The sequence below is a fragment of the Episyrphus balteatus genome, chromosome 1, assembly GCF_945859705.1.
Source record: "Episyrphus balteatus chromosome 1, idEpiBalt1.1, whole genome shotgun sequence".
In the NCBI taxonomy this organism is placed as follows: Eukaryota; Metazoa; Arthropoda; class Insecta; order Diptera; family Syrphidae; genus Episyrphus; species Episyrphus balteatus.
Genome location: NC_079134.1, coordinates 63,119,934 through 63,132,050, shown reverse-complemented (window position 1 = coordinate 63,132,050; position 12,117 = coordinate 63,119,934). Strand labels below are relative to the sequence as shown.

At 33.3% G+C, this 12,117-nt stretch overlaps 1 long non-coding RNA gene across 1 annotated transcript; it reads left to right on the top strand.

Annotated features, from left to right (window-relative positions):
- Positions 1–240: 240 nt before the first annotated feature.
- Positions 241–11,327, top strand: LOC129921436 (uncharacterized). Its single transcript, XR_008773525.1, has 2 exons — positions 241–928; positions 11,082–11,327. It is a non-coding gene; the product is annotated as an uncharacterized LOC129921436 (long non-coding RNA).
- The last annotated feature ends 790 nt before the right edge of the window (positions 11,328–12,117 follow it).

Sequence of the window (12,117 nt, the reverse complement as noted above, 5' to 3'; positions counted from 1 at the left end):
CGTTAATTTTTTTTTTGCAAAACTACTTAAGCAATCTTCAAAAGCCATATTTTATCGTCTTGAATGTGTTTTTTTTTTTTTTAAAGCTATTTTTTTCTAAAAAATATTTGGTATAGAAATTTATGATATCTCAAAATCTTGGTGGTTAAGGTAACTTATGGTTTTTTGAAGCATATTTGAAGCAAATTCCAGTTGTAAACTCCTGATTTGGATAAAAAAAAAGCAAAATATTACAGAAAAATATATATTTCAGATCAAAGGTAAAAAAACATTTCATTCAAGATTAGATATTGGGACTTTATAGCGAAAATAGTGATGAGCAGAGCTCAAAAACTAGACGTAATGGAATAAATCTGTTAACAGTTTTGAATTCAGCGCACTCAAGTTAATTGAAATCACCTTACAGAGTTCTTGCTCTCGACTTTTTTTGTTTTTTGCCGACCAGTGTAATCGTTTAAAGGAGTTCCAAGCTGGATTCAGAGCTGGTTTTTCAACTTTAGATCAAACTTTTGTATTAACTTCTGTTGAACGCACCCAACACTGAGAAGCAGCTCATGTAAAGGCCGAATAATCAACTCGTTGAAATATGACAATTCAATTGACGAGTCTGTCATTTTTTGCTCATCATCTGTCACTTACTCTGTCATTATCAATCGAGCAGCTGCAAAAATAAATTCTCCTTTCTAAAAATAAAGTGTGTCGTGTGTTTTATTTCTTTATATTAAAAGATTTTTAAAACGAAAAGTTAAAAAATAAAAATAAAGGTTTACGCCACAATCATTGGTCCTTCGAGCCTTAAAGGTTTAATTCGAAAAATATAGTCTATTAAAGTGGATGTTAAAGGATTAACCAAAGTGTGTGGTTCTAAGTGTGATATAAGAGAGAAATATTCATCACGAGGAGAAGACGCCATTTTGCCGCTTTCAAAGTGAGTAAAATTTTCATTACATTTTATCATCAATTTGCAATACAATTACAATGACAACTAAAAAATTAAATGCAAAAAGTTTACAACTAAAAAGAGATGTGGAAAATTTCGGCAAGAAAGGGAAGGGCATTTCCGAAAACTATGTCCAAACCAGGATAAAATTGCTGGAAGAGTTTTGGGACTCTGTAACCCAAATTTATGATGATTTTTTAGAATCTGATGAGGTTGGTGAAAAGGATGTGGATGCTGATGCTGGGGTAGGATTGGTATACGAACAAATTCGTGAGAATTATTGCGTTTTTAGAGCAAAGTAGTTTGATTCGCTGCAAAGCCTGGGTGGCAGCGGCAGTAGTGTATCAAAAAATGTTGCTGTTAAAGAAAGGGAGGTAAGAAATGAGGATATTCATCTTCCAGCTATTAAATTACCTTCTTTTGATGGCTCATATCAAAATTGGCCAAATTTTCACCATTTGTTTGTATCGCTAGTTGCTAGCATAGATTCGCTTTCCGACATACAAAACATGCATTATTTAAAAACGAGTTTGACGGGAGATGCAGAAAAGTTATTGCTGACTTTGAGCATTGAAAGTCGAAACTATGCTAAAGGATGGTCAATGCTGAAGGATAGGTATGATCACCCTCGCGTTCTTGTAAACATCCAGTTAAATACACTGTTCAACCTGCTGTCGTTAACTCAGGAGCGTGTGGAGTCGATCAAAGATCTTCTTTACACTTCGACACAAGTGATCCACAGCCTTGCAAATCTAAAAATTGAAGTTCAGCATTTAGATCCATACTAATATTTCTGTTAGTATGAAAAGTACCTGGGAAAACTCAACAGATGTGGGAGGAGAAATTAAAGATCGAGAAAATCCAAAGCAGTTGCCAACTTTCCAGGAATTTACATCCTTCCTTGAGACAAGGTTTCGGACACTGGAAGCAGTCGATCAGCAGCACGGTCAGAGCTCATCGAACACATCACGGAGTTCTTCTCACAAACATTCGTTCATCGCTCACGTTCAATTTGGAAAATCGAAACTTACATGTAAAATATGCCTGAAAAATCAACATGCTGTTAGAAAATGCAATAAATTTTTAAAAATGAGTGTTACCGATCGTAGTCAGGTTATAAATAAATTGGGTTTGTGTCGAAATTGCCTAGGGTATAGTCACACATCAGATAGTTGTCCAAGTGGTCGTAGGTGTTTCCATTGCCAACAACCACATCACACTTTACTGCATGTAAATAATACTTCTTTTCAGCCTAGTCAACAACCTTCCCATTGGCAGAAACATGCTAAAAACTCTCAGCCGCTACAACATCAGGTAATGATCAACAACCCGCCAAACCAGGTGCAGCAAAATACGCAAAGTACAAGTTTGAATGCAGAAGCTCCTTCGTTCCAAAGTTCAAGTAAACAACCGTCGACATCCAGCAACATAGTATCTCATCATTCTCATCACAGTAGTAAAACGAAAAACTCTCAAGTCTTACTGGCAACAGCCCTTGTGAAAGTGAAGTTAGGTGAATGGTTGACGATGCGAGCATTGTTGGATTCTGGTTCTGAGGCATCGTTTATCACAGAGTATGCTGCCCAATTGCTACAGCTTAAATCTCAAGCAACTCAAATGGGGGTGTCCGGGTTGGGTTTAGTCAGCAGTGGCAAATCTCTTAAAATGGTGGATATCACTTTTGCTTCACACCATTCCACTTTTGCAACAACAGTGCAGGCTTATGTCTTAAAGTCACTGACTGGCCATTTGCCGGCCCGGACCCTTCACGTTGAGAATTAGAACCATCTCAACGATTATGTGCTAGCTGATCCTGAATTTTTCAAATTATCCAAAATTGATATTTTGCTTGGCACTGATGTCTTAGCCGAACTTTTGTAGATCCAGCACTTCAACAAAATATCTGCGACATAATTCTTCGGTGGAGGTTGTATAAATACACTTTTACAGCTGACATTGAGAAAATGTATCGTCAGATCTTGATAGCAGAACAGGACAAAAATTATCAGCTGGTTCTATGGAGAAAAAATACTGCTGAATCTATTAAAGTTTACAGGCTTAATACGGTTACCTTGGGGACAGTAGCCGCTCCTTATCTTGCGATCCGAACTTTACAAAAGCTAGCAGATGATAATTCGATAAATCCAGTTACATCCTCTATGATCCTTAACGAGATGTATGTAGACGATTTAATATCTGGAGGAAACACTGTTGCAGAAGCTAAAGAAATAAAACAAGTAAAATCAACGTTAGAGACAGCTGGATTTAACTTACGTAAATAGACTTCCAACTCTGATGAGGTACTATCGAGCATTCCAACAGGAGAACGGGAATCTTCATTCTCAATGCCTCCAGAAGATTCGGAACGAGTGAAAACGCTCGGTGTCTACTGGCTTCCTTCCGTTGATAAATTTTCTTTCTGCTACAATCCGCTTCCAAATCCACAGCCGACAAAACGATTCATTCTATCAACGATAGCACGACTTTTTGATCCAATGGGTTGGATTGCTCCATGCATTGTGAAGGCGAAAATGTTTATGCAGCAACTCTGGGCGAAGAAGTTGTCATGGGATGAACAAATTGAATCGTCACTTCTGGAACAATGGAATGTTTTCTACAATGTAATTTATCTCGAGTCGAGCTACATGGTTTCAGTGGCGCTTTAGAAAAAGCATACGGAGCAGCAGTGTACTTAAGAGTCGAAGACGATAAAGGCCAGGCGAAAATGCATCTTCTCATTGCAAAATCCAGAGTTGCACCTGTGCAACCAGTTAGTCTTCCTCGTTTGGAGCTTTGCGGTGCTGTGATGTTAGCCCAGTTGTTAGACCATGCAACTCAAGTTTAAGGCAACAAAAATATCAAGCAATTTGCATGGACTGACTCAACCATTACTCTTTCGTGGATTCGAGCATCACCAACCAAGTGGGAGACATTTGTAAGAAACAGAGTTGGAGAAATACAGCGGTTGACCCCAATAAAAATATGGAAACATATTCAACTACAATATAATCCCGCAGACTTGGTTTCAAGAGGTGTTTTGCCATCGGATTTACTTGAAAATACATTATGGTGGAACGGCCCAGACTTTTTATGCGATGCCTAGGTTTTTGAGTATCCTACACAACCATTAATAAGAGTTCATCAAGCCCAGGGAATGTTTCCTCCAATCAACGAACTAATGCATAGATCTTCTGAAATCAATAAATTAATTCGAATTACATACCCAACTGGAAAATCGGACCAATTTCCCCGAGTGAACTCGACGATGCTGCCAAAATATTGGTCAAAATAGCTCAACTCGAAATGTTTCCTGAAGGAATTATGAAATCCAGAGGCATGGCATCTCTAAATCCCTTCGTAGATCCTGACGGTATTATTCGTGTTGGTGGAAGATTGAAGAATGCTAACCTGCATTATGATCAACAGCATCCAATAATTCTTGCTCCAAATCACCATTTTACAAAATTGATTCTGCATGAAGCTCATGAAAAAACGCTCCACGGAGGCATTCAATTGATAATGGGTTATCTTCGGAAGAAATATTGGATTTTTCAAACTAACCGAATTGTCAAACAATACATTCATGAATGCACTATTTGTTATCGGTTCAGAACTAAGCCAGCCTATCAACTCATGGGAGAATTACCATCGCCTAGAGTCAATGTATCCAGACCATTTTCACATACCGGGGTTGACTATGCCGGGCCTATTAGTATCCGGGCTTGGAAAGGCCGTGGAGCAAAAACTTATAAAGGCTATCTAGCCATTTTCGTTTGTCTGGCGACTAAAGCCATTCATCTGGAAGCGGTGAGTGACCTCACTACTCAAGCTTTTCTAGCCGCATTTCGACGTTTTACTTCTCTTCGAGGCGTCTGTGGGCAGATTTATAGTGATTGCGGCACAAATTTTAAAGGAGCTGAGTCAGAGTTGTATCGTCTTTTGAAAGATGCCACTCATGACTGGAAAAATGTTGCTGAAGCTTTATCGTCACAAGGAACCAAGTGGAATTTCATTCCTCCTGCTTCTCCCCAATTTGGAGGGTTATGGGAAGCCGATGTGCCACTTCAAAAGAGTTGTTGGAAATGGGACACTCGCTTTCGAGGAGCTCACCACGCTTCTGACTCAAATCGAAGCGTGTTTAAATTCGAGGCCTCTTTGTCCTTTAACCCTTGTATATAGAAACTATAGTACTATCATGAATTCGATCGACTGAAGCGCCGTCTGGTTCAAGGGAGCGGACCTAATCCTGGAATGATTTAGGCAGGAGTGGGGGACTAAGAATAATCAGATAATGAAGGAGTCACCAAAATATTGGAATATTATTTAAATATTGGAATATTATTTAAATTTTCAATTTAGGGGGAATGTCACTATTTAGCTTTGTAGATAGAGAGAGATAGAAAGATGCATAAGTAGAAATGGAAATTGTTTATTAAAAATTGAAAATAAAAACTTAAAACGTACAACCACGGTTGCCTATAAGTTAAAATTATTATTTTTATGTAGTTAAACAGATTAGATTCTAAGAACTTATTTTGTTTTCAAATAAATTTAAAAAATTGTAAATAAATACATAGTAGATATTTTTTTTTTAACCAAGACAAATATATAAAGTCTTATGATAAATAGTAATAGCAAAAATATTTAAGTTTCGTAAAAGAGTTATAAAATTCCCCCATCATATTAATGATGTCCAGAAACATTTAATATTTTTGAATTTCATTTAGATTCAGTTTTTTGACAGCAAAATTAACAAAACGTAAATTCTGTAGAATATTTGTATTGTATATATTTGAATCTTTAACTTCTTAGAAAATAATGAAACATTAAACATTGTATATATATTTCTATAGTACTATCAATCCATGAAAATACTTTAGCGACATCTTTTGGTAGATCTGCACTTCAATTTTCTGCATAAGGTTCAAACATAAAATAAACTAGCGATCCCAGCGGTGGCGACGCAAAATAGAAAATTCTACTTCATGAGAGTACTATAAGAATATATATACAATGCATTAAATTTCAAACATGGTCTCGAAACATTTTATCAATACTTGCAGTGAATGTGGCATAAGATGATTGTATTTAAGTGTATGTATTTCGCGTTTATAAAAATCTGCTTAAATATTTTAGTTAAATTTGACTAATGTGGCAATCACGTTTGAAATAAAATTTAAAATTGTATTCTTCTTTGAAAATGTTTTTTTTTTTTGTATTCTTCTTTTTTAAATATTTTTTCCTTGTTTCCTAGGTGATTGATGTCGAATAGAATATTTTGTTTTGAAAACTTGAATACATTTTTGTTTTGCAATTTTTGTTTGATATTTTCTTACGCAATGTTGCAACATTTAACTTAACTGTAATTTATTTTATAAATGAAATAATAAAGCGAGTAATGCTATATTATTATTTTATGTACTTTAATACATAAAAACAAAAACTTTTGCTTTCTTAATACAGGGCGCTCTACAACTGATTATTCTAGAAAAGTGGATTTTTTATAATTAAAAATTTGTAGGTATGCAATTGTAGGTACATTGTACACATACAATGTAGTTTTCAATTTTTTTTAATTTTAAGATTTTTGTTAAATTTTTGAGCTTTTTTATTAATTAAAACGAAAGGTTTAAAACTTGACAAAAATCATAAAACTTAAGAAAACATTTAACATTTTGTTATGCCAAAAACTAATGACCTTCCTTTGAATTTCATCTGACTCGTTGACGCTCCCTTTTATGATTTAGTTTTTAACTTACTTTATAACTCAAAATGATGCAGTTTAAAACTTATTTTTATATTATCAATTTTAATTATAAGGTAAAAACTATACCTAATAAATAATAAGCGATACAAGATAAGTTAAATGTTGCAACATTGCCTTAGAATATATCAAATAAAAGTCCCAAAACAAAAATCTATTCAAATTCGCAAAAATAAATTGTTTGATTTAAATATACTCAAATTACTATCACCTAGGCAACAACAAATAAACAAAGCGTTGTAAACAAAAAATACATTTCTCCTTCCCTATTTCCAGGCAGTCGAAATTCAAACATATGATTTCGGTTTTTTCTCTTTATCCTTTTAAAAAGATGAAAGTACCTTTCTCCCTCTTACACACATATTTTATTCCTTCATTCTACTTTCCAAAACTGGAATAAAGCTACCGCAGCGCACCCTAGTTCAAGGAAGCGGACCTAATAAATTCACATTCATGATAGTACTATAGTTTATATATACAATGCTTTAACCGAAAATCCTGATGACTTTCATGCCTTGACTCCAGCACATTTTTTAATTGGAGCTGAAAAGTACTCCGTGTCAGAACCTGACCTTACTATCGGTAAGACCAGTTATACTGACCGGTGGAAGGCAATCGAATTCAGTCTACAAACTTTTTGGCATCACTGGCAATCAGAATATTTGGCCAGATTACAACAACGACCTAAATGGCTCAAATCACAACCTCAACTTAAAATCGGAGACCTGGTTCTGATAAAAGATGAGATACTTCCCCCTACGAAATGGAATCTAGGCAGAATTCTAGAAACCTTCCCAGGTAAAGATGACATCACCAGAGTTGTCAACCTAAAAACACAACACGGCGAATTTAAAAGACCGGCAACAAAGCTATGCCCACTACCAATTAACGAGAATCAACATAATGCATCAAATCAAATCTAAACACAATCATCAATACCGAATCCTTTGCCCCCTCCGTATTTTCAAAATTCAAATTTTTTCACTTCAAAAGAAAACGCACTAAGTCATAAAAATACTTAAAGTTGCTCACTTCAACCGAAAACGCAAATTGAAACACATATCTATACACACACACACACATACACACACACTAATACACACACACTCATACACTTACACACACATACACATCCACACAAATCCACATACATCCACACACACATCCACAAATACATCCATACACATCCACACAAATACAAAATACCATGCACCATGTCATACAAATGCTCAAAAATTCATTCGTATTTCACATAAGCATCAATAAACATAACTTTATTTGTTCATTTCAACAGAAAAACGCATATAAATAAATTTAAGTCAATGTTCATTTCGTCATTTTGCTCCGAAATAATTAAAACTTGCTTATTTTATACGAAAAACGCAAAGTTAAATGCAAAGAAATATTTAAATGCTCATATACTTTAAAAAAAATGTATCGAAATGTAAAATAAATACGAATTAAATGCTCAATTATTTAAACAAATGCATTCAAAATGAACTCAAATGTAATTCGCTTAATAGCACAGGTCGACAAAAATAAAAATATTTGTTGTGCTTGGGTTTAATTTGCACTTTTTGGGTTCATGGTAATACAAAACAATAGATAATCACCCTTTCCCCTCCTAAGATTTGCTTTTGTAGTGTTGGGAGCAAAAATACAATTTTCATACCCTGTGAGCCTAACTCGAGTATTATAAGCTATAGTGCAAGAACCGTGCATTGTACAAAAAAAACTGTTAAGGTATAAAATGTAGAAAATTTAAAGCTCTACATTTTTGCCAAAGCACTTTATTCGACTTAAATTATAAGAAAAAAGTTATGATTAATACAAGGGTTTTTTGCTCCGAAAAACCCTGTTTTGTTGAGTTCAAACTGTAATATTTTTTATCTAACTTCAACTTTGGCAACTTTTATACTTTTTTGAAAACTGCATAGTGGGATAAGTTTTTAAAATAATAAACCAGAGTCACACAACACAAATTTATCCGTTGCTCTGAAATAAAAGTAAGAAATTGAGTTTTTATGAAACTCGGAACTGTTAATTAATTTGCAGAAAAATGGTGTATGAAATAAAACATATTTTTATTAATTAATTGTTTCTTATTGTTAGGCAATGTTTTAGTGAAAGAATTGTAAAAAACTAAAATCAAGTATGGGCAGAGAAAGCAAAATACTGTTGCAAAGTAGGGATTTTTCGAAATTTCACAAGAACTGTAAGTATTTGGGATGAACAAGTTACCGAATTCTGAGAGATCTTAAGATAGCCTATCAGCCCATTTCGTTTAATCCATTATTTTGTAGACACCCTGTATATGCAACTAAATAATAAGAAAAAACTATGCAAACAAATTAATTTAACTTTTCAATAAATAAAGAACTTCAATATGAACTAGTTTGGCTACAGTTTTGATACAGTTATTTGTGTAAGCAGTAATTTTTGTACAGTCAAAATACCATCAGAGTGAATTACTTTTACCATAAATATTGAAAATAGAAGGTATCAAATGATGCCTCAAGCTCCCATTTGATAAAAATTCGAACAAAACGAAAATTTCGATTTATTTTTTCTTTTCTCTTCTTAAATTTCTCTTTTTTTATTTTTCTGAATATGAATATGAAAACAGCATTAAAATGAAGAAAACAAAACAAAAAAAGACAGATTTACTTGAAAACTGGAAATTGCTCAGCAAATTAAAAAAAAAAAAAATATTTTCCAGATGAGTATCAATATATCTATCATAATTTCATAGTCACAACCCAAGCACAAGTATCGTGTTGACCTGTGTAATCGAACGTATTTAAAATTTAATTGGCTTAAAAACATCAATTTTCATATCAAATATAATAAATTTCATTCATTTGAAGTAATTTCATTGATAGAATCAACAAATTAATTCAAAATTCAACTTTGATAATATTTAAAATCAAATGCTACATAAATAACAGTTGCTCTAACTCAATCACACTTTACAAGTAGCAGAATAACAATCGGTGATCAAACTGCACATCACTATTAAAGCTGCACATCTCTAACAAATATAGCATTGAAATTTAATTTTACTAAATAATCTAATTTATGCATCTACTTAAACAAATTTCATCATAATTCACTTACCTTGAACATCTGCTACCTCTGCAACAACTTTTTTCGTCAATTTCATCAATTTTTTGGCACTAAATATAATAACACTAAAATTCACTACAAAAAAAAAATTATTTCACACACGAAGTACAACCGATGCACAGTGGGTCCCGCCATAGGTCAAATATAAAAAAAGTAAATGTCAATTTTTTAAAATCCAATGATTAAACAACGTTCTATAATCTCCCATCGAACCAAAACCAAAAAAAATTTGACGGTTACCCTTTTTTTCATTTCTTAAAAGCCATTCAAAGTCGGTATATAAAAAAAGGTACAGTTTTTTAATCGCTGCAGTTATAAGGTGTGAACTTGCGATAATGATAGCGGGTGTTAAAAATTGTGAACAGTATTAAATTGTTATGGATATTAAACGAGAAGGTTAATACTTTCCAAAAACATAAATTATATTGTTAAATAACATTAAGGCTAATTGTAATGGGGCTCGTTAGCGAAGCAATTTTAACCATTTTTATTTAGCTCAATTTTCATTAAATTAGAGATTTAGTTGGTTTGCCTTCGAGTGCCCTCTACAATTTAAGTTCTCAAATGAAGAATACCGTCCTACCTTTCGAAATAATAGCGCCGTTTTTTCCCCTTTTCGAGTAATACGAGTTTAAATGACGATACACGGAAAAAAAAAATTACAACGTAAAACTAAAAAAAAATCCTTTTTGGCACTATTATTTTTATAAGACTGAACTAGAGGGTAAGGGTAAAGTGCTCGACAGATAGGCAGGTCCATTTCCGGCATTAACCATTTTTTTTATATTTTCAAAAAAAAAATTTTTTTACCGTTTTTTATTTTTCTTGAAAATAACCAAAATTTTAAAAAAACTGACTTGATGCATTTTTTTGCAATAATAAATCATATAAAATGATAATACAGGTGTTTCATTAAAAAAAAAAATGGTCATTATATTTTTGACCGCACTTTGTATGGGAGGTGACCCACTGTGCGATGCCGTAATTGAAGGAATTATCCATTGACAAACAAGCCAAGTTGTTGTTGTTTGCCTTCGTCTAACTCGTTGCTTTTATCAATGAACTAACGAGTTTCATATAAGGGAGCTGTATGAGCAACTTCATGGTATTTTTTGGTATTATTCACATTTGGCAAAGACACAAACCAAACTAAATTGCTATCAATGTAGTTTATGTTGAAAATAATTTTAAGAAAAACTTATATTTGCCATGTATTTATGCTTTTTTGTTTCTTTTCATGTCTAAACCGAGATGAAACATAAATTTGAAACATTATTTCCAACAAAAAACCAAGATAAAAAACCACATCTTTTGCCCGGGGAGAATGTTGAACGCACCCAACACTGAGAAGCAGCTCATGTAAAGGCCGAATAATCAACTCGTTGAAATATGACAATTCAATTGACGAGTCTGTCATTTTTTGCTCATCATCTGTCACTTACTCTGTCATTATCAATCGAGCAGCTGCAAAAATAAATTCTCCTTTCTAAAAATAAAGTGTGTCGTGTGTTTTATTTCTTTAAATTAAAAGATTTTGAAAACGAAAAGTTAAAAAATAAAAATAAAGGTTTACGTCACAATCAACTTCTATAGCTAGTCATTTCATAAACAGCAAAAAGAAATTAAATTAGTCAACCGCAACAGCCTTATATGTATATAAGATGTCAACCATTGGACTTTCAAAAGAGTTCGTACGGATGTATGCTGAAGTCCCTAAAGATACATTTGGCCATGTGTATAGTGGAAATAAAAAATCTGATCAGGTTGAAACCACTGCTGGTGTTCATCAAGGCTGTATATTGAGTCCTGTCATTTTTGCTCTGTTCATTTACGACTTGGTAAATCATTTATCTGGGGCCCTATTTCGTATTACGAAACGAAAGGCAAGACAACGAATCCCAGGACAACGATAGTCACGACATAGAGCGATTTAGTACAACGATAATGAAACCATTTTTTTTTCAAGCGTACCAACTTCACGCCAATGAAAAGCAGTGGGAAAAAAAATTTATTTTACCTTTCTTGTGCTTTTTAATTATATTTTCTATTCAAAGGCATAAGAAAATTGAAGTTATGGACATAATTTGTGATTTCGACTATTTATTTTATGAATTTAAAGAAGAAAATTATCTTTCCGAGAACTTTATCTCTGCCATTGCCATGAAAATTGAGATCAATTGTTTGTTTTGTTGTGTTGTGGTGTTTTAATAGCAATAAGAAATTTGCTTCATTGTTTGAATATTTCCGTATGTTTATATTTTTGTATGCTCATTGCAATCAGTGGAAT